At 42.9% G+C, this 22,628-nt stretch overlaps 1 protein-coding gene across 1 annotated transcript in view; it reads left to right on the forward strand.

The window, feature by feature from the left end:
- Window positions 1-22,628, forward strand: part of CSGALNACT1 (chondroitin sulfate N-acetylgalactosaminyltransferase 1) — a 353,637-nt gene that overhangs the window by 168,152 nt on the left and 162,857 nt on the right. Inside the window, 1 exon segment of the mRNA XM_021078179.1 lies at window positions 22,066-22,161. The gene's annotated coding sequence lies outside the window, so the exon portion shown is untranslated.

Genomic DNA, 22,628 nt, shown 5'->3' on the forward strand with positions numbered 1-22,628 from the left:
GAGTCAGTATCTGTTCTGCAAAGAAGTTCACTGTGTCCTTTTTTTAGATTCCACATGTAAGTGATAGCATTTGATGTTGGTGTCTCATTGTCTGATGACTTCACTTAGCATGGTAATGTCTAAGTCCATCCATGTTGCTGCAAATGCCATTGTTTCTTTCCTTTTAATGGCTGAGTAATAGTCCATTGTGTATATGTACCACATCTTCTTTATCCACTCCTCTGTGGATGGACATTTAGGTTGTTTCCATGTCTTGGCTCTTGTATAGAGTGCTTCAGTGAACATTGGGGTACATGTATCTTTTGTCTTCTTAATAGTAGCTAAGGATGTGTCCATTTGCCTGTACTCTTTTAATGATAAAATAGTTATAATTAAATATATTTACCAGTTTGATAAACTAAACTGCTTCTTAAAAGTGAAAATTTAATTACTGGTGCAATTGAAAATTTTCACATACTCTGTCTTGTTAAATGTTCTTTTGCCTCAAATTCTTCTTTGTTTAGTGTAAATATTTCCATCTAAACCTTCTTTCCATTTGTGTTTTCTAGACACATTTTGCCCCTCTTTTTATGTTAGACTTCAGAGTCATTTGGTTTTAGGCCTTCCTCATAAACAGCATATAATTGGATGTTGAGAATCTTTGTCTTTTTCGGGGTCTATTTAACACATTCACATTTATTGTCATATTTGATAAGTTTGATCTTTTGTCAGTTAAATTTATTTTTACTGAATATGCTTCTTGTTCTCTGTGCTTTTGTTATATGGATCATATTTTTGTTTTCTTCCTTATGATTTGAAAGGAACCCATCCAGTTTTTACTCTGTTGTTACTAATTTTGTACTTTATACAACAAAATTGGTCTGTTTGATTCAAGTTAGCTCTGAAAGTTCTTAGAAAAGAGGGTGTTTAAAAGGCGTCATGAGCAATGGAGCATTATTGGGATAAGTGTCTACCCTCCCAAATAGGCTCCTCTGACAGGCAAACTCATTTGATTTCAAGTGTTGATACTTTTATGTAAAAACAGTCAGCTTACTGTATTTTGACCCTTTGGTTACTTCAAGACTCACTTAAAATAAAGATAACATCAACAACAACAACAAAAACCCTCTTTATCTAGGTCCCTTTCTCTGCTGTGCAACCTGCCTGTTGCATGTCTGCTGTGTAAGGCCTGGCAAGCAACCAGCCAGGCCTGGGCAGGCAGCATGAAGGGGCAGAAAGAGCTCTGAATTATCAGATCCTGGAGAAGCCACTTTCCTTCTGGCTTTACTTTAAGAGATTGAGACATAGTCTCTGAGGTCCCTTTTAGTTTTCAACCTCCTGTGATTAAACAGAGTTTCCTATTTGCATAGCTTCAGTACCAGACCCTATGTAGAATGAGAAGCACAAAACGATCTGTGTTTAAAAAGTAGAGAAAAGATCTAAGCTGATAAAAGATTCTAGGAAGTGTGTCTAGGAAGTTCCTGTTGTGACTCAGCAGTAACGACCCCCACCAGTATCCACGAGGGTTTGGGTTCAATCCTTGGCCTTGCTTAAGGATCCAGCATTGTTGTGAACTGTGGTGTAGATTGCAGATGAGGCTTGGATCTGGTGCGGCTGTGGCTGGCAACTGCAACTCTGATTCATCCCCTAGCCAGGGAACTCCCACATGCCACAAGTGCAGCCCTAAAAAGCCAAAAAAAAAAATTTCTGTGTCTGATCTGTGTGGTGGTTGCATTGTGTATATGGATGTCAGAATGCATCTGCTGTACCTTTAAGATGAGGGCACCTCAATCACTTTGTGTATTTTATACCTCAATAAACTGGGCAAATAAACCTAAAAAGAAAAGAAAAGAAAAATTGGTAAGATGTTTAAAGGTTATTGTTATGAGGCAGGATGGTGAAATGCAGGACTCCCAGAGGTAGACGGCAAATTTGAATCCTGACGACATAAAATTATGAGTCTTCCAATCTGTGCCTGTTATTTAAGCTCTTGGGAATCAGTTTCCTTTTTTTCCTTGTTTTACAGCCACATCTGTGGCACATGGAAGTTCCCAGGTTGGGGGCTGAATCAGAGCTGCAGCTGAGGCCTATGTCACAGTCACAGCAACACCGGATCCTTAGCCCACTGAGCGAGGCCAGGGATTGAGCCCATGTCCTCACAGACACCATGTTGGGTTCTTAACCCGCTGAGCTGCAATGGGAACTCCAGTTTCTTTACTGAAAAATAAATTTTATAGTGTCTACGTCATGAGACAGTCAGACGTATTCAGTGAGTTATAAGCCACATAAAACACCTGGCATATAGTAGGTGATCAATACCTATTTTTAAGAAGAGGCAGTAAGAGTATTAAACAAACATACGACTGATTTAAAGAACTAAAAGACTTTACATCATTCTTTTGAAATCACCGCAAAATAAATAAAACCCAGAAGGTGCAGTGTTAAGGAGACTATGAAGAAAAAGCTAGACTCCTATTTCTCCGGTGACATTGCTAATCGGTAATGCCTCTTGTGGAGAGCCCCTGGCAACTAGTAATAAAAGTCACCCAGCTAATGATGGTCTTTAAACTGGTAATCCACTTTTCACATTACAGCCCAAGGAAAGAGCTCAAAAAGGAAAAACAGAATTTATTTACTTCAAAATGCTTGACTGAATTATAACGTGTGGAAACAACTAGCTGAAAGATGGCTTAATTAAACCCCTTTGGCAATACAATGGAATACTTCTCCATTTAAAATAACAGATGTATGGCCTGAGTAGATGTATGAAGAATTCAAGCAAAAAATTGGGAAATCAGGTGCACATACAAACACAACCACGTAAAACTCATGTCTGTGCACAGATAAAGGTTGGAAGGAACTTTGTGAATCTTTGATTTATGTGGGAAAGAGGTGTTCTATGATCTATATTTTAATTTTGCTTTATTATGATATAATGATTGCCAAGTAGGAGTTCCCATTGTGGCTCAGTGGAAACAAGCCCAACTAGTATCCATGAAGATTTGGGTCCAATCCCTGGCCTCGATCAGTGGGTTAAATATCCGGCATTGCCATGAGCTGGGGTGTTGGTCACAGAGGTGGCTCGGATCTGACGTTGCTGTGGCTGTGGCTCCAACCCCTAGCCTGGGAACTAGTGTGGCCCTAAAAAGCAAAAAAAAAAAAAAAAAAAAAAAAGAAAAAAAGAAAAATTGTTAGGTCAAGTCACTGCTATGGCACAGGTTCAATCCATTGGCTCCAGAACTTCCACATGCTACAGGCTTGGACAAAAAAAAAAAAAAAAAAAAAAAAAAAAAAATGTAGAGCAGAAATACAGGTGGAATTATAGAAAAATAGACATTATGTTTTCTGCAGTTTTTCAGAGTTTGCCTCACCAATCCACCGTGAAAATAGTTATCACACTTAAGAAGCACTTTTCCCTGAAATAATTTTCAAGGCAGCTAAAACCCCCAGATACAGAGAGGAAAATTAATAGAGAAGTTGTTCTCTATCTAGTTCCCTGTCAGTTGCATTTTTCCCCCCAGCTACTCTTCCTTCTTTTCTTTTTTGTGATAAAGGAAATAGTTTTATAAATGCTGAAATAGTTTACAATTGCCTTATTTAGTTGCTCTTATTTTTTATGTCTCCCCAAAGGGTCACAAAATCCATCATTTAAAAAGAGAAAATGATGTGTTTTTAGTGAAGAGAAAGAACAGCCACTTTAGAGAAGCAACAGGAATGGAGATAAATGGAGGTAGGCCTCGTGGCCACAACAGGCTAAAAAGTTGGAAGCATCTCTCATGTTGGAAGCTTCTCAGTGCAAGTGGAGTGAGCTGCCGGCCACCAGGGTGCCCCCTTTTCACCACCCAAAAGCCCAAACCAACACTTAAAACTTTCTATTTTTTTTGAAATGTAGTCGATGTACAATATTATGTTAATTTCAAATGAGCCAAGTCTTGATTGGACATTTGCATACATAAAGAAATGATGACCATAAGTCTAGTGACCTCTGTCCCCATACAGAGTTATTACAGAATTATTGACCATATTCTTATGCAACATATTACAGCCCCGTGACTTATGTATCATATAACTGATACAACTGGAGGTTTGTACCACTTCATCCCCTTCGCCTCTTTCACCCAACCCCCACTCCCCTCCCTGCTGGCAACCACACTGTGTGTCTGCGTATGTTTTCATTTTGTTTTGTTTACTTTGATTTTTAGATGTCATGTGTAAGTGAAGTCATGTAGTATTTGTCTTTCTCTGACTTATTTCACTCAGCATAATACCCTCTAGATCCATCCATGTTGTTGAACATGGCAAGATTTCATTTTTTTTGGTAGCTGAGTAGTAGTCCATTGTGTATTTTAAATGTATATATATATATACACACACGTCGGAATATATATATATATATATATATATATATGCTGCATCTTATACACACACAAAGTATATGTATATATATCCTGCATCTTATATATATACACACACATATGTAATATATGTATATATATGCTATGGTCTTATGTATACATACATACCCAAGTATATAAGTATATGTATATATATCCTGCATGTTATATACATTCACATACATATATAAGCATATGTATATATGTTGTATCTTATATACACACATATAAGTATGTGTGTGTGTGTGTGTCTGTATGTATATATATGCTGCATCTTTTTTTGTCCGTTCATCTATTGACCGACACTTAAGTTGCTTCCACGTCTTGGTTTTATGTCAGTCTCATGCTGCAATGAACATAAAGATGCATATATATCCTTTTGAATTAGTGTTTTTATTTTCTTTGGGTAAAAACCCACAAATGAAATTGCTGGATCATATGATCATATTGCTGGATCATACTTTTTTGAGGAACCTCCATGCTGGTTTCCATAGTGTCTGTGCCAATTACATTTCTTTCAACAGAGCACGAGGGTTCCATTTTTCTCCACATTCTCTTGTTATTTATGTTCTTTCTTTTCTTTTTTTTATTTTCTCTTTTGGCCTCCCTGCAACAAATGGAGTTCTGAGCCACAGGTGCAGCAGAGCCAGATCCTTAACCCTTTTGTGCCAGGCTGGGGATTGAACTTGGGTCTAATGGCTTCAGAGACACCACCAATCCCATTGCAGCACATCGGGAACTCTCTAGTTCTTTTTGATGATAGCCATTCTGATGGGTGTGAAGTGCTATCTCATTGTGGTTTTGATTTGCGTTTCTGTGGTGGTTAATGACATTGGGTATCTTTTCATGTGTCTGTTGGCCATCTGTATGTTTTCTTTGGAAAAATGGCTATTCAGGTCCTCTCCTCATATTTCAATTGGATTTTTTGTTTGTTTTGGTATTGAGTTGTATGAGCACTTTGTATATTTTGGGGATTAGCCCTTTATCTGATATATCACGTGAAAAATCTTCTTCTATTCATTAGACTACCTTTTCATTTTGTTAATTGTGTCCTTTGCTGGGCAAAAGCTTTTTAGTTTGCTGTAGTCTCCTTTTGTTTATTTTTGCTTTTGTTTTCCTTATCCGAGAAGAAAAATAAAAAATATATTGTTGCAGTTCCCATTGGGGAGCAGCGAAAACGAATCTGACTAGTGTCCATGAGGATGTGGACTTAATCCCTGGCCTTGCTCAGCGGGTTAAGGATCTGGCATTGCCGTGAGCTGTGGTGTAGGTTGCAGATGTAGCTTGGATCCCGTGTTGCTACTATAGCTGTGGCTGTGGCTTAGGCTGGCAGCTGCAGCTCCGATTTGACCCCAGCCGGGGAACTTCCACATGCTTTGGGTATGGCCCTAAAAAGCAAAAATACATGTGTGTGTGTGTGCGCGTGTGCATTGCTAAGACTAATGTCAAAGAGCATTCTGCTTGTATTTCCTTCTAAGAGGGTGTTTTTTTGTCTATAAAGGGTTGCACTAGCGGCATATGGCATATGGAGGTTCCCAGGCTAGGGGTTGAATCAGAGCTGTAGCCACTGGCCTATGCCACAGCAATGCTGGATCCAAGCTATGTCTTTGATCTACACCACAGCTCACAGCAATACCAGATCCTTAACCCACTGAGCAAGGCCAGGGATTGAACCTGCACCCTCGTGGATGCTAGTCAGATACATTTCCGCTGAGCCATGATGGGAACTCCTCCTTCTAGGAATTTTCTGGCTTTAGGTGTTACATTTAAGTCTTTAGTCCATTTTGAATTTTTTAATCCATTTTGTTCATTGTGTGAGAAAGTTGGCCAGTTTGATTCTTTTTCATGTAGCTGTCCAGTTTTCCCTTTACCATTCAATGAAGAGGCTGTCTTTTCCCCATTATATATTCTTGCCTTCCTTGTTGTAGATTGACTGTATAAGTGTGGATTTATGTCTAGGCTCTCTATTCTGTCTCATTGATTGATGAGTTCATTGTAGTGTCAGTGCTGTACTGTTTTGATTACTGTAGCTTTTAGTATTGTCTGAAGTCGGAGTTCCTGTCTCGTGGCTCAGTGGTTAACAAACCCGACTAGTATCCATGAGGACACGGGTTTGATCCCTGGCCTCACTCAGTGGGTTAAGGCGTCACTGGAGCTGTGGTATAGTTTGCAGATGCGGTTCAGATCCCACATTGCTATGGCTGTGGTGTAGGCCAGCAGCTGCAGCTCCGATTTGACCCCTAGCCTGGGAACCTCCATATGCTGTGGGTCGGCCCTAAAATGACAAAAGACAAAAAAAAAAAAAAAAAAAAAAAAAAAGCATAGTCTGAAGTCAGTTCTGTAAAAAATGTTCTAATTCTGTGGAAAATGCCATTGGGATTTTTATAGGAATTGCATTAAATCTGTAGTGTGCTTTGGGTAGTACAGTCATTTTAACAGTATTAATTATTCTAACCCATGAGTACTGTGTATCTCTCCTTCTGTTTGTGTCCTCTTCAAATCCTTTCATTGGTGTCTTACAGTTTTCTGAGTACAGGTCTTTCATCTCCTTGGTTAGACTTATTCCTAGGTATTTTATTCTTCTTGATGCAATTGTAAATGGGATTGTTTTCTTAATTTCTCTTGCTGATAGTTTGTTGTTAGTGTATAGAAACACAACAGGTATCTGTATATTAATTTAATTTTTTTTAATGGCCTCACCTGTGGCATATGGAAGTTCCCAGGCCAGGGATCAAATCCGAGCTGTACCTGCGCTATGCCACAGCTACAGCAATGCTGGATAACCCACGGAGCTGGGCTGGGTTGGAACCAGCAGAGACCTGAGCCTCCACAGAGACAACACCAGATCCTTACCTGCTGTGCCACAGAAGGAACTCCTATATTAATTTTATGTTCTAAAACTTTACTGAATTCATTTTATTCTAACAGTTTTTGGATGGCGTCTCAAGGATTTTCTAGATACAGTATCATGTCATCTGCAAAAACGACAGTTTTACTTCTTCCTTTTTGATTTGGATTCTTTACATTTCTTTTTCTTACGGGATTGCTGTGGCTAGAACTGCCACACTGCCATACTATGTTGAATATAAGTGGTGAGAGTGAGCATCCTTCTCTTGTCCCTCCTCTTAGGTTACTGTTTCAGGTTTTCACCACTGCGTGTGATGTTAGGTGAGGCTTGTCCTGCGTGTCCTTTATTGTGTTGGGGTATATTCCCTCTATACCATTTTGCTGAGTTTTTTAAAATCATAAGTGAATATTGGATTTTGTTGGAAGCTTTTTTTGCACTTATTGAAATGATCATATGATTTTTACTTTCCAATTTGTTAAGGTGGTGTATCACATTGATTAATTTACAGATGAACTATCCTCACATCCTTGGGGAAATCCCACTTGATCATGGTATATGATTCTTTCAATGTCTTGTTGAATTTGATTGTCTGATGTTTTGTTGGGGATTTTTGCATCTGTATTCATCAGTGATTATTGGCCTGTAATTTTTTTTTTTTTGGTGATATTTTGTTTCAGTAACAGGGTGATACTGGCCTTGTAGATGAGTTTGGAAGTGTTCCTTCCTCTGCAATTTTTGGGGCTAGTTTGAGAAGGATAGAAAACTCTTTTCTAAATAGTTGGTAGAATTCATCTGTGAAGCTGACTGGTCCTGAACTTTTGTTTGTTGGAAGTTTTTTTTTTAATTACTGTTTCAATTTCCTTACTCATAATTGGTCTCTTCCTATTTTCTATTTTGTCCTTATTCTTGGGAGATTTTATGTTTCTAGGAATTTATCCATTTCTTCTAGGCTGTCCATTTTATTGGCATATAATTATAGTAATCTCTTTTGATCTTTGTATTTCTGTGGTATCAGTTGTAACATTTTTCTTTTCTGATTTTATTGATTTGGGTCTTCTATTTTTTGATTAGTCTGATTAGAGGCTTGTCAATTTTATCTTCTCAAAGAACTGGCTCTTAGTTTCATTGGTCTTTTCTTTTTTTTGTCTTTTTGCCTTTTCTATGGCTGCACCCATGGCATATGGAGGTTCCCAGGCTGGGGGTCTAATTGTAGCTGTACCCACCAGCCTACACTAGAGCCACAGCAACGTGGGATCCGAGCCACATCTGTGACCTACACCACAGCTCACGGCAATGCCGGGTCCTTAACCCACTGAGCAAGGCCAGGGATCGAACCCACAGCCTCATGGTTTCTAGTTGGATTCCTTAACCACTGAGCTGCGACGGGAACTCTCATGGTCTTTTTTTTAAATCCTAGTGATTATTTCTGCTCTGATCTTTTAAAAATTCCTCAACTTCTACTCACTTTGGGTTTTGTTTTTTCTTCTTTTTCTAGTTCCTCTAGGTGTAAGATTTGATTGTTTATTGGAGAATTCTTTTTGTTCTGATTGCTATAACTTCTCTTGAGACTGCTTTTGCTGCATCCCACTAATTTTGAATTATTGTGTTTCCATTTACATTTGTCTAGTTGTGAGTTTTTCTTTTCTGCATAGAGAAGTCACTTTAGCATTTCTTGTAAAGCCAGTTTAGTGGTGTTGAACTCTCTTAGCTTTTGTTTATCTGTAAAATTCTTTTTTTTTTTTTTTTTTTTTTTTTTTTTTAGGGCTGCACTCAAGGCATATGGAAGTTTCCAAGCAAGGGGGTCGAATCATAGCTACAGCTGCAGCCTACACCACAGCCATAGCAATGCCAGATTTGAGCTGCGTCTACGGCCTACTCTGCAGCTCATGCAACACTGGATCCCTGACTCACTGAGCGAGGCCAGGGATTGAACCCACGCCCTCATGGATACTAGTCAGATTCGTTTCTACTGAGCCACAATGGGAACTCCTATCTGTAAAATTCTGTATCTCTCTCTTAAACCTGAATGATAGCCTTGCCAGGTAGAGTATTTTTATCTTTGCTTTTTCTTTTCATCATTTTGACTATATTGTGCCACTTCCTCTTGGCCCACAATGTTTCTGCTGAAAAGTCAGGTGATAGTCTTAGGGGAGTTCCTGCCTATGTAATGACTTGCTTTTCTCTTGCTGCTTTTAAGATTCTCTCTTTATCTTTAATAGGTGCTATTGTAATTACAGTGTGCCTTGGTGTGGTCCTCTTTGGATTCATCTTGTTTAGGACTCTTTGTGCTTCCTGGACCTGGATGTCTGCTTCCTTTCCCAATTAGGAAATTTTTCAGTTCTTATTTCTTCAAGTAAATTCTCTGTCCCTTGTCGTCTCCTTCTAGTATCCCTATAATGTGAATGTTAGTACAATCGTGTTGTCTCAGAGATCTCTTAAACTGTCCTTTTTTAAAATTCTTTTCTTTTTTTTTTTTTTTCAGTTCAGTGGGATGATTTCCACTACTTTGTCTTCCAGACCACTCGTCTGGTTCTTTGTATCATCTAATCTACTGTTGATTCCTTCTGGTAGTTTTCTGTTTCAATTGCTATAGTCATCTCTGTTTGGTTTCTCTTTATATTTTTTAACTCTTATACTTCTCATTCTGTTCAAGCATCTTCTCCCAAGTTCATAGAACATCTTATGGTTGTTTCTTGAGGGCTTTATTGGGTAGATTGTATACCTCCACTTTATTTTGTTATTTGTCTGAACTCATTCCTTTGTTGGGAACACATTCCTCTGCTTCTGTATTTTTCTGAATTCTCTGTATTTATTTCTATATATCATTTAGGTTGGTTACATTTCCAAATCTATGGGGTGAGGCCCAGTATCACACTCCCCTGACAGAACTATATGCTCTAGAGGTGCCCCGATATGGGCTGTTTGGGCTCTTCTGTTGTGGTGAGGCCAACTTCTGTGGGCGTGCAGGTGGGCAAGCCTGGCCCTGGCCTGGTTGGCTGCTGATGGCCCACTGGTGGGTGGAGTTGGGTCCCAGCATAGGTGGCTGTGTGGTTTAGAGGATCCTAGGGCTGGTACTAGCACACTGACAGGTGCAGTGGTGCCCCCATGCACCTGGCTGTGTGGCATGGGGGGTGCTCAGGGCTGACGGATCCCTGCTGGTGTGTGGGGCCAGGTTCCCAGGGCTGGCTGCAAGGCTTGGATGGTGGGGCTGGAACAGAGGCCAGCCCACTGGTGGACAGGCTCTCCCCTGGCACTGGTAGGCTAGAGAAAGGACTCCAGACTGGCACTTGCCAACATCAGTGTCCATGTGATAAAATGAGCTCCTCAAAATTATTTCCACCAGTGTTTGCATCCCTTGGGGTCCAGTGGCCTCTTTCCTCTCTCAGAGGCTCTCCAAGATCAGCAAGAGGGTGCCACCCAGGCTCCTTTCAAATCACTGCCTATGCCCTGGGTGTGGCATGTGTGGGATATGGTACACGCCCTTTAAGAGTGGGGTCTCTTTCCCACAGCCTCTGGTTCTCCTGCATTCAAGCTCTGCTGGCCTTCAGAGCCAGACATTCTGGGGGCTCATTTTTCTGGGGCAGAACTCCTGGTCTGGGGAGTCCTTGCTCCTTGGGGAGAAGCTCTGCTGTTGTGGTTACCCTTGCGTTTGTGGGTTGCACACCTGGAGTTGTGAACCTTGACTTCACTGTGTCTCCACCCTCCTACCCATCCCTTTGCAGTTCCTTCTTTACATCCTTAGTTGTGGAAAATCTTTAAAACTTTTTTTTTTCTTTTTAGGGCCATACCTGCAGCATATGGAAGCTCCAAGGCTATGGGTGGAATTGGCGCTGCAGCTACAGGTCTACACCATAGCCACAGCAATGCCAGATCTGGGCCACATCTGCCACCTATGCCACAGTTTGCAGCAATGCCAGATCCTTAACCCACTGAGTGAGGCCAGGGATTGAAATCAGCATCCTCGAAGACACTACGTCTGGTTCTTAACTTGCTGAGCCACAGCAGGAGCTCCTAGTTGTGGAAATCTTTCCTGCTAGCTATTAGGTCGTTCTCATAGATTGTCACTCAATAAATAGTTGTAACTTTGGTGTGTCCATGGGAGCAGGTGAGCTGGGGGACTTCCTACCCTGCTGTCTTGGCCACACCTTCCAAATCCACTTTTTAGTGTTTTGAAGTGAAAAAGATTGTGAGTGTGGGCCGGGGAACTTACGGGCTCTGATGGAGGGACCCTCCTCCTTTTCCTTGGACCTTCCTTTAGGGCGATCCCTTGGGAAGAGAACACCTTTGGGAAATAAGGGATTTGCTAAGTGTGGGAGGGGTCCAGGTGTTTTAAGGGATGGAGGAAGCTTTGTACGGGGAAAGGGTTCGGTCTCATGGAAAATTTTTGACCCAAATTACAAAATGCAAGGTGTATTACCCAAAAAGAGGACTGGCAGAATCACTGAGCTGGAAGGAGTCTTAGAAATCAACTAGTCCAGACCCTTGATTTTACTAAAGAGGATATAGACTCCAGGAAGAGAATGGCTTGCCCAAATCTCTGGTCATCACTGAGTCATCACATGGCCAAACCCAAATCTGCGCCCCCTGCTGTAGTCCCCCTGCCTTCCACCATCAATTCCTTACAACCTCACCTGTGCTCCCATGTTTAACCTTCAGGCTTTGAGGTGTAGCTATTTAATGCACAGTGTTTCTTTGAGCCATCAGCGGTGCGAGTCAGCAGGTCATGACCCACAGCATCTGCCCAGGATTCTGTTTGTCCAGCAGAGGGAGAGAGATTTAACTTTAGGGCTCGACCTGGGTTCATATCCCAGCTCTACCACTAGGCTGGTGAAGGACACAAAGCAAGTCATTTAACTTCTCTCCAAGAGTGGCTCAGTGGTAATGAACCCAGCTAGTATCCATGAGGACGCAGGTTCGATTCCTGGCCTCGCTCAGTGGGTTAAGGATCCAGCGTTGCTGTGACTGTGGGGTAGGTTGCAGACTCGGCTTGTATCCTGAGTTGCTGTGGCTGTGGTGTAGGCTGGCGGCTGCAGCTCCAATTTGACCCCTAGCCTGAGAACTTCCATATGCCACAGGTGCAGCTGTAAAAAGACAAACAAAAACAAAAACCCTAAAAACAAAAACAAACTTCTCCGGACTTTGACATCCTCCCTTCAGAGGGAGGTACTCATTTCATCTCTTAGCTTCCTCAGGTGAGGATCAAATGGGTCAGTCCGTTAGATTGGGGCTGGTCTGTAGTAAGTGTCAGTAAGTGCTGGCTATTGTCATTGAGTCTGAGTGTAGTTAAAACTGTCTCTGTCAGAAATCTTTAGGAGGAGTTCCTATTGTGGTGCAGCAGAAACAAATCCAGCTAGTAACCATGAGATTGTGGGTTCGATCCCTGGCTTTGCTCAGTGGGTTAAGGATCCGGTGTTGCCGTGAGCTGTGGTGTAGGTCACAGATGCGGCTTGGATCCTGCATTGCTATGGCTGTGGCGTAGGCTGGCAGCTTTAGCTCCAATTGGACCCACAGTCTGGGAACCTCCATATGCAGCAGGTGCAGCCCTAAAAAGCAAAACAAACAAACAAACAAAAACTTAAGGAAATAAAAAACTGTATATATGTGTATATATATGTATATACACATGTATGTAAATATATATATATATTTAAATTATTTTTATGGAGAAATGAGAGTATTGTCCAGGCATAGCCCTTAGGTGCTCAGAAAGACTTTCGTGGGATTATAAAACCTCTTGAACTTCCAACAGTCAGAAATCTTTCTTTGGTAGTCTTTTATGGGTCTAGTGCAGTTTATTTTTTCTGTAGGTTTTCATCTAATATCTCTTAATTGCTCAGAAATTTCCTACTCCTAATCTTTCATTTTTTTTCTCTATTTTTGTCTTTCAATAATTTATTTTAAAAATTAAAAAAAATTTGCAGACACACATATGACACACGAAAGTTCCTGTGTCAGGGACTGAATCTCAGTGGCAACGGTAACCTATGCTGCAGTTGCAGCAGTGCGGGCTACTTTAATCCACTACTTCAGGCTGGGGATTGAACCTGTACCTCTGCAGTGACCCAAACTGCTGCAGTTGGATTCTTACACCAATAATTTTTATAGGTTTATTGAGCAATAAGCTCACATATTTCAAGTATACAAATTTTTTTTTTTTTGTCTTTTTGTCTTTTCTAGGGCTGCACCCGTGGCATATGGAGGTTCCTAGGTTAGGGCTCAAACAGAGCTACAGCTGCCAGCCTACACCACAACCACAGCAATGCCATATCCGAGCCACATCTGCAGCCTATACTACAGCTCATGGCAACGCCAGATCCTCAACCCACTGAGCGAGGCCAGGGATCGAACCCTCAACCTCATGGTTCCTAGCTAGATTTGTTAACCACTGAGCCATGACGGGAACTCCTCAAGTATATGATTTGATTCGTTTTGCTATACATATGAAACCATCCCCCCAAATCAAGATGATGAACATGTATACATCATCAGAAAAGTTGTCTTCTGTCCCTTAGTGATCCCGCCGTCCTATCCATCCCACTCCCTCCTGGTCCTTCTCTTCCTCCTCTCCCCCTCCCTCCCCACACCCATCCCCAGGCCAATGTTGATCTGCTAGAATTTTACACTACGGAATCATACAGTATGTTGTCTACATATTTGACTTCTTTTAATCAGCATAATTATCCATATTGATATGTGCATCAATAGTGAATTCCTTTTTATTGCTGATTACGCAAATATTTTTTGTTTACTCTGTCTTTGTCTTGCTTAACTGGCCATAATATGGATTGGAAACATATTTTAATGATTTAAAAATATTCATTGATTAAATATCTGTGTTTCTCGTTCTTATTTTGTATTTTGTTGGTATCTAGCATACATGGATTAAACAGGAAGTGTAGGTTCTCTGAAACTAATATCAATTATACTCTGTATGCATATTTAAAAATTGCTATCTATAAGCAATATTACTATTTATTTATTTGAGCATTGAGATTAAAATTTTCTCCTGTCTCATTGGTTCTCAATAAAAAAAAGCACCCTTCCATTGGTCTGATCCAATAAATTGATTGAATAAATTCAGTTCTATAAATATTTAGAGTGTTTTCATTACCATGGTGAAATCTTTCTTTGGTTAATGTGATGGTCTTTTTTTGAAATGTGGATGGTATGTCGTCAATTCCCTTGCGGCTAGGGAGGGCACAACACGAAATAAACTTAAAAATTGATATAGCAAAAGTAATACATTTGCAAGATAATAAAAGACCATTTGGGAGGCAAGTCCATTTTTGTAATGACTTTTTTTTACCAGCATCATCATCCCTCTCAGCTCTTGGTGCTTCTGCATCTGGGAATGAAGAAAGTAAAAATTGCCATTCAAAATGCCCATTCAAGTTTGGTGAAAGATGTCATTTCTTCATCTATCACAGTGCCACTCACCCTATGAATACTGTAGATCAAGCCTCGGTGCCAGAAATGCAGAGACTTGGCTGCGTGGAAGGTAGAATTTAGCCAGAGGGAACCATAAGGAAGCCAGAGAAAACGAACGTTCTGTTCTGCACCTCAGACTTGTGTTCTGGGTGGCTGTCCTGGGAATGCAGGCATTTAAAGACTGAGCCAATACATATGGAGACATATATGCTCATCTTAAAGATACTGCAAGGATACTATGAGCAGATAGAGTTTTATGTAGCACGATGAAAAGTAGGTTACCTCCTGAGCTGGAAGGTAACTTGGAAATGATCTGGTGCAAACTTTTATTTGGCTGATGACCTGCCCAAGGTCACGCAGTAACTTAATGGTAATTGGATCTGGACCAGGGGTCTCTGGACCGCACAGGCATGCCTTCACCATGTCCCTGCTTCTGTTGTGTTGGGGCTGGAACATCTTATTTGTTCTCCGTGAGCTTCCCGGTGTAGGGGTCCTTGCATCCTGACCAGCTCTTCTTCCTGGGCATCCTGTCTTCTTTGGGGGGAGGGGAGTGAGTCACTTTGTTGAGTGGAGAGTTGTGCTTCCCTGGGAAGATGTGATGTTGGTTCATGGGCAAACCCACGTCTTTGGTTGTCAAATCACCCATTATCAACTAGTCTGGTCAAATCTTTATAGTCAGGAAGGCTGTAATTTTATATCTTATGAGAGCTTGTGCTTCTGCTTCTTCTTTTTTTTTTTTTTTTTTTTTTTGCTTTTTAGAGCCACACTGCAGCATATGGAAGTTCCCAGGCTAGGGGTAGAATTGGAACTACAGCTGCTGACCTACACCACAACCACAGTGACTCAGGATCTGAGCCTCATCGGCAACATACACCACAGATCACTGCAACACCAGATCTTTAACCCACCCACCGAGCAGGGCCAGGGATCAGACCTGCATCATCTTGGATATTAGTCGAGTTCATAACCCACTGAGCCCACAATGGGACCTCCCGAGCTTGTGCTTCTTAAAGCACCCTTCCCTCATCTTCACGTCGAAGTCTTATAGGCTGTCCTATCTGGCTCCTTTTGTCTATGCTGCTTGTTACCCTCTGTAACACATCTTGTTCAACCTTCAAACGGAGAATTCTAATGCGGAGGCGAGGTGGCCAATATAGACCATCCTTCTTCACTGAGAACCACTGGCCTGGTCCAGCCTCTGATTTTTTAGATCTGAAAACACAGACAAGAAGTTACGGATGTGTCTAAAGTCTCATTTAAGATGATGGCTTAGCCCAAGCTTCTGTAATAAAACTCTGCAGACTGGGAGGCTTACCAACCACAGGCAAGGGTTCCTCACAGTTCTGGAGGCTGGAGGTTCAAGACCTGGTGTCAGCCCAGTCCAGTTCTGGTGAGGGCCCTCTTCCGGGCTGCAGACCGCCGACTTCTCATTGTGTCCTCCCGAGGCAGAAAAAGAGTGAGGTGACGTCTCATTAGGGCACTAATGCCACTCAAGAGGTCTGTACCCTCATAACCTCCTTACTTCCCAAAGATCCCACCTCCAAATACCAATATGTTGGGGTTCAAATGCAACATATGAATTCTGGGGGGACTCAGACATTCAGTCCATAACAGATGAAAACCCAGAGCTCTTGCTCTGCCCAAAGTTAAGTTCAACATCCCCCCCAATAGCATCCGTAAAGGTGTCTAGCATGTGACCAGGCAGCTGCAGCGTCTCCTAGGAAAGGGGCTGATCCAGAGACGTTTCCTGGGAAAGGGCATTTGAGTGCAACTGTAGCACTGCAGACTGTGCTGAAAAAGAACTCTCTTTCTTTCTTTTTTTTGACTGGACTTGTGACATGTGGAAGTTCCTGGGCCAGGGACAGGACCCATACCATAGCAGTGACCCAAGCCGCAGCAGTGACAGTGGGGGTTCCTTAACCCACTTTGCCACCAGGGAACTTTAAGACCTAGACATTTTAGAAGAGACGTCAGATAATTCAGCAACATGATTTGTTCACCGTCTTGGTAGTCCTGGTAATAGTATTTGGACTTATTCCCATTTACTTATCAGCGGGAAATGGAAGTGGAGAAAGTGACGGTGGCCTACTTTCCTGGAAGGAGTGGGAATCAAACAGGGACGTCTTCCCATTGAGTCTGCGTCTGCACACACAAGGCCAGGATGCAGAGACCCCGTTTTTCATTTCACAGAATAACAGAAGGCCACATTTGGGGGGACGAACGCATAACTTTTCAAGACACGTTTTAACGTACTATTTTCAGTAAAATTATTTAACGTGGAAGGAATGCGGTCAAGAATATAATAGCAGGCAATTTGTAATGTGTAGCAATCCAAGGGCACTTTCTTTTCTGAAACACATTCTCCAGAAAAATAATTTTAGATGTTGGCTGCACAGATCCTGACCCCTCACGGTGCTCTGTGTCCCACCGCCATAACCCAGAGGACTCTGTGGACGCATCCAAATAGAAACGTTACCAACAAGATTTTAAAACGTGTACATTAGTATCCATGAGGCACAGAGAAAATCTCACTGAGCAGCTTGAGCTGGAGGACATGTTTCAAGTCTCCCGGTGCTTTGCATTTGATTTCAGGCATGTTGATGATGAAAGGGCTCCTTAGTCATCCCGTCTGATGTTTTACATTCCAGGAAGCAGTGTGTTGGACCTAGAGGTGGTTGAGATGGACTCGTGATTTAGATTTACATTTATGGAGGTGGGGAAGCCTTGGAACTTAATGTACGCGGATGGACGTTGTCACACCATTGGACCAACTGTGTCTTTGGAGTTCTTTGGAAATGACAGTGCTCACGCATTGTACATGGAATAGCTGGTTGCGTTGCGTTCTTATTATGGATCTCAGCGTGCTCATTACTATCTGCTGTTCTCAATAGTTGATGTTGGTGGTCTTCTCTTGACATGATTAAAAGATGACTTTTTTTTTTTTTTTTTTTTGCTGTTTAGGACCACACCCATGGTATATGGAAGTTCCAGGCTAAGGGTCAATTAGAGCTGCAGCTGACAACCTACACCACAGCCATAACAGCACAGGGTCCAAGACTCGTCTGAGACCTATACCCCAGTTCATGGCAACGCTGGATCCCCAACCCACTCAGTGAGGCCTGGGATCAAACCTGCATCCTCATGGACACTAGGTGGATTCCTTTCCGCTGCGCCACAAGAGGCACTCCCAAAAGGTGATATCTTTATGGAGTGCTGCTAATTGGTGGGAGTCCGACTATAGGGGTGCGGTGGGTCAGGCTTCCCAACCTTTAGAATCTCAACTGGGGAATTTCCAAAATCAAGTGTGATTTTTTTTTTTCCCAAGGATGCTCTCTCATCCACTCTCATGCTCCTCTTGCCCACTTTTTTTGTTTGTTTGTTTACCATAACTAGAACTCATGCAGCCACAGAAGCCACTCCATAATCCTCACCCTCTATGCCAAACTGTCCAGAACACCTGGGCATCCGATGACAGGAGAGGAACCCTTAGACCTGGATTAAAACAGAGGAATGAGGAGTTCCCGTCGTGGGGCATCGGAAATGAATCCGACTGGGATCCATGAGGTTGTGGGGTTCTATCCCTGGCCTCACTGAGTGGGTTAAGGATCTGGCATTGCCATGAGCTGTGGTGTAGGTTGCAGAAGTGGCTCGGATCTGATGTTGTTGTGGCTGTGGCTTAGACTGGCAGCTGTAGCTCCAATTCAACCCCTAGCCTGGGAACCTCCATATGCCTTGGGTGTGCCCCTAAAAGCAAAAGAGAACAAAACAAAGCAAACAAAACAAAAACAGAGGGATGAGGAGTTCCTGTTGTGACTCAGTGCATTAAGAACCTGATATAGTGTCCATGAGGATGTGGGTTTGATCTCTGGCCTTGTTCAGTGGGTTAAGGATCCGACACTGCCGTGGATATGGTGTAGGCCTGCAACTACAGCTCGGATATGGCCCCTGACTTGGGCATGGCAAGTGTGTCTGTAGAAAGAAAAAATTTTTAAAGAAAGGACTGAGGGATATTGTCGAGAGCTGTTTTCTGAATTGGAGAAAGCAGGGTATTGTGTCTACGGTGTACCTATAGGTGCTTTCCTGGATTTAGCTTTAATTTTTAGCATGTTTTTATTGTCTGTTTTCTTGACACTCAGGAGGCTTGTCCAAGGGTGGTTTTGTCTTTTGTCATGGTGATTTCTTACAAAGGATGAAGGATTCAGGAGTCTGGGAAGGGTCTAGGTTCTCAAGGCTTCTGTGGCAGCCTTTGGATGCTGGCAGCGTATCTGCTAGGTTATCCTTGGCAGCAGCCCCCAAGTGTTGGAGTACAACCCAGGAGGACTAACATGGGCAGACCATGTTGCATCACAGAAGAAGTAAAAGCTTTCTTTTTAGAGTTGGTTTTTTTTTTTTTTTTGGCTGCCCCGTAGCATGTGGAGTTCCCAGACTAAAGATTATGTCTTAGCTGCAGTTGCAACTTATACCCCCTGGATTTTTTTAATCCATTTGTGCCAAGCTGGGGATGGAACCTGCCTCCTGGCACTGCAGAGACACTGCCAGTCCCCTTGCGCCACAACAGGAGCTCCTAGAGCTGCTGTTTTGAAGCCAGGAAATTCTGGCTTTACCATGTTACCCGATGGAGAAGTTTCTTTTTTATTGATTTATTTATCTTAATGCCCACACCCTCGGCATATGGAAGTTCCTGGGTCAGGAATTGAATCAGAGCTGCTGCTGTGTCAACGCCGGATCCTTTAACCCACTGGGTCAGACTGGGGATGGAACCCATGCCACCACAGTGACCTCAGCTGCTGCAGTCGAATTCTTAACCCACTGTGTCGCGGTGGGGGGAGGTGCCTCCTGAAAAGGTTTCTCAACCTTTTTTTTTTTTTTTTTGGTCTTTTTGCCTTTTCTAGGGCTGCTGCATATGGAGGTTCCCAGGCTAGGGGTCAAATCAGAGCTGTAGCCACTGGCCTATGCCAGAGCCACAGCAACGCAGGATCCGAGCCGTGTCTGCAACCTACACCCCAGCTCACGGCAATGCGGGATCCTTAACCCACTGAGGAAGGCCCTGGATCGAACGTGCAACCTTATGGTTCCTAGTTGGATTCATTAACCATGAGCCACGACGGGAACTCCTCTTACCCCTTTTGAGTCTCCTTTTCGCTATCTGTGAAATGGGAAGGTTAATGGATGTAACCATAGCATTGCTGTGGGGGTGCGTTGAGCTCACGCTGTGCAGCTGGCTTGGTGTATGGCAAGTGGCAGGTGTGCAAGTGATGACTCTTCTGTTTCTTCTAATAGGGGATATGTCCAGTGGGACACACCCACCTGCCTTTGCACACCTGTGGTTCCCTCCAGTAATTTTCCATGATGCTAATTCCGATCCCGCCCTGATCTATGGGAGCCTTGCCAGGGGTTCTGACTTTCTCTTTCCTTTTCCATCTCCAACTCGAGTGACTACCTTCTTGGGGTACAGGACAATTGGAACCGCTAAGAGACCGTGTCCTTCCCAGAGCCAAGGATCAGAGCTTTAATGAGGTCTTTACGAGGAGAAGAGGAGGGGCTGGGCGATCCTGTGGCTCTTCGCCTGTGGCACTGCCAGGACCAGGCACTTCGGGGCTGAATGAATGGGGACTCTGTGTGTAGATGAAAAAACGGAGCGTTTCTCTTCAAGTTGCTGGAGTGAGAAGAACAAATTAGATTATTAATGATCATAGGAAAGTATGGGCCGACAGTCTATTTAGTTTCATTGTTAAAACAAGTGTGGCTTTGAATGATGTGGACTCTTCCTCTTTTTTATTTGGATGGCAAAGAATATTCATTACAGATATCAGTACAGACCATGTCAGGGATCCAGCCCCAAAGCTGCCCCCCTGCATGCTAAAAAGCAGAAAAGAACATTTAAGTGGTGGAGAGAATGTGAGATTGGAAGCCAAATTATAAACTGATTTCAACTCCTGGCCTGCAGGCTCTGGAGTAACATTATTTGTTGTCAAGGATGGAAAACAACTCAGATTCGGGTCCAAATGATTATTCAACTTTGGCATTGCTGCCCCGTTCTGCCAACTGCAATTCCATTTAGACACCAATTAATTAGCCGGGCAGGGACGGAAGTGGGCTGTCAGGGCAGAGCTGGGAGAGGCCCGCCTGGTGGGGCCTGGGAGGAGCAGCCCAGGCTGGCCCTCCCACTTCAGCATTTAACCCACAGGCAAGTGGCTAGAGTGTGTGGACACAGATGGACTCCAGGCTTCTGTGGTGACACACCTCACCCATGTCGTGTCCTGACTTAGTGTCATCGACGCAAAGAAAACCTTCCAACTTAGGTGGAGGAAGGGACAGAAATGTGACAGCGCCCCCCCGCCCCCTCAGGCTCTAGCAGCAGTTGGCTGACCCCTCAGGGCAGGGGGACTAGTTAGTGGTGGCAAACCAGAGCAGCTTATCCATTTGTCTTGGTCCCTGAATAACCAGCCTGGACCTTTTTAATTCTCGCAATGTGAAACCGGTGCCTTAATAGTCTTTTTATTTTTTGCTTGAATTTATAAAGCCAGAGGAGATGAAATCACAAACTCTTGGGAAAGATGACTCTGCGTTAGTGAATTGAAGATAAGCATTTATTTAACAGGAGGGCGAAATCCTCTACAGGTTCGGCCCCTCTCCAGCATATTTTCCTTGCCTTTGCTTCCTGGGTGTTTTTGCTCCTACCTCTTCTCCATCCGCGTTGATCTCGGTGGACATGTGGGATTCCTGAAAGGCCGGGCGGGTCGGGGCGCGAGGCCGGGGGTAGCGTGGGGAGGGGGTGCATGCCTCCGGATCCCGGCGGCTGGTACCGCGCGAGGGGTGCGCGCCCCCTGGTCGGTGCGCGGGGCTGCGCGGGGGCGTCCGCGGGGGCTGCGGGGGCGCGCGTCCCACGGAGCTGATTTTCTCCAACTTCCTGGGATTTGCTGTTTTGTAGCATTTCGTTCCATACGACCATTAAAAAAAAAAAAAAAAAAGAGGGGGCGGCGCCAAGCCTGCTCCTCCGACCCCACCTGGAGCCGTGGCTTCTGTGCCGACGACGCAGCTCCTGGGCTGAGCGAGTTCTGGAGCCGCGCGGTTGCGGGCGGCGGGCGCCTTTCTTTACTGCAAGGTTTGCTTTTTTTGGGGAGATTCTTTTCCAAGAAGGTGACTCGGCTTTGCTCTTACACACACGGATCTCCTCATTTATTTTAAACCTTGATTGTGTGTGTGTGTGTGTGTGTGTTCTAAACAAATATTTAACATTTTACCCATTAAAATAGAAAGGGGAAAATACCATCCTGTCTTTCCGGGCAAGACTTTGGATGAATTGTATTTTATCTCCTAAATGATTTAAAATGTTGTAATATCACCTCTATTTAAGAAGTGGAAATTCACAGGGGCGACACCTATTTTTATCTTATTTTATTTTTTATATTTTAGATTCCCTGCCATTTCAAGGAGAGAAGCCAAGGTATTTTTTTACCCAGTGGAAGAATGATGTAGTTTCAGCCTAATCTTCTTTTCTTACACTTCTAGGTAAGTGAGTCTGTTCATCACAAATTACTTAAGAAATGAAGCTTTGTATGGTCTGAGTGTGTTCAAAATGCTGGCTATGTTTGAAATGTGCTAAATTTCATTTTGCTTTCCATAGTCCCATTAATAACAAATTATCTTAAGATGTAAGTACTTTTTCCAAAGTAATGCAATTACTTGACTGCTTTGGAAAATCCTTTTATTCCCTTCTAAAGCCTGTAATCTATATGTTACTCTGCCAGCTCCTTCAGAATTGATCTCTTCTCAAAGTGGCAAAGGCTTGAAACCAATAATGTAGTGAGAAGAACTACATAATGCTTTGTAAAAAAAAAAAAAAGTTCACTTGAATAGGAACGTTTGTTCTCTTTTTGGAAGTTGTGACAGAATATTAAGCTTTCTCAGACATTGACCCCATAATCAGAAGGACGTCCTCATTTGGACCATGTTGCAAAGTATCTATTTAAATAAAA

This window comes from Sus scrofa, chromosome 17 (assembly GCF_000003025.6).
Source record: "Sus scrofa isolate TJ Tabasco breed Duroc chromosome 17, Sscrofa11.1, whole genome shotgun sequence".
In the NCBI taxonomy this organism is placed as follows: Eukaryota; Metazoa; Chordata; class Mammalia; order Artiodactyla; family Suidae; genus Sus; species Sus scrofa.